This window comes from Rhyacophila brunnea, unplaced genomic scaffold (genome assembly GCF_057557595.1).
Source record: "Rhyacophila brunnea isolate RB1 unplaced genomic scaffold, BYU_Rbru_1.0 scaffold_16, whole genome shotgun sequence".
Lineage (NCBI taxonomy): Eukaryota > Metazoa > Arthropoda > Insecta > Trichoptera > Rhyacophilidae > Rhyacophila > Rhyacophila brunnea.
In genome coordinates, this window is record NW_028232816.1 from 28607495 (window position 1) to 28608633 (window position 1139).

Here is a 1139-nt window from a genome sequence, read left to right on the forward strand (position 1 = left end):
AAATACATCGTTGTCTTGCAACAAAAAAGCTTTGTTTTATTACAAAACCCTGCGTTTATGAGACCAGTTCATCTATTCTATACACAATACTGCTATCGGCGGCTATCGAAGGCAGTTTTTCGTATTTTTGTATTGGGGTATTATATTAATTGAGTTAGCATTTACTTGGTAGAATTCCATTTTACAAGAAATGAAAATATAATTAATATTAAATTCTACAGGTTTTTGAAAGGTTTGTCGATAGCTATTTCGGTTGTAATATCATTATCAAGACTATGGGATATTATAATTTTTACAATAAGTTAGTTGTAATTGTTATAATTAGTGCTATGTTTTAACAGCGCCTCTCTTGGTTGTGCTAACTTTTAGAGCGAGATAGACAGTTTTGACTGTCTAGTTTAGACGGCTAACTAATTGTAACAATTATAATACCTCAATACATAAATATGATAAACTACCCTTATCGGGGGATATCAAAGGTGCCGATGTTGTCCCCAATGTTAAAGTTATCTTATTTAGAAGGTTGCTTGGTGTGTAATGCGTGACATGGTATGTTTGGGATATAGTTGAATAATACACGGCGTTGGTATTTCTTGGTTTTGAATTATTGATAATAAGTTTTGACAGTAGTTTTTATGTTGAGTTTGAAGGCTTACATTGTGATTTAGAATTGAGGTTGAACGTTATACTTATACGGAGTTGCGCGCATAATGTGACTACACCGTTGTAAGGCCGAAATGCAACTGATTTATTGCGTGTCATTTCCTGTTCGTATTATTGTTTATGTTAATGCTATATAAATGAGCATAGACAATAATGCGTAAGTTTTATGCCAGCGCTCCATTGGCGAGCCAAAAGTCAGAGGACAATAAATCGTCCGATTTGTATATGCTCTGCTACTGATCAACGAACTGTTACGTCCCCAAAAAGCGGAGTAGTTTAAGTAAGATAGTTTATCACTTTCATTAGTTCTTTTAGGTTTCGTAATTACGAATTTAAATAGTCTTTATAATTGTAAAGGTATTATTTGCTATTTTATTATAATACAGAGGACTATGAAAATAGGACTCTGTTAAAGTTTTTTTTGTTTAGTCAGGAATAGCGAAAAGAGAGCGGAAATGTTCACAGGAGATATCAAA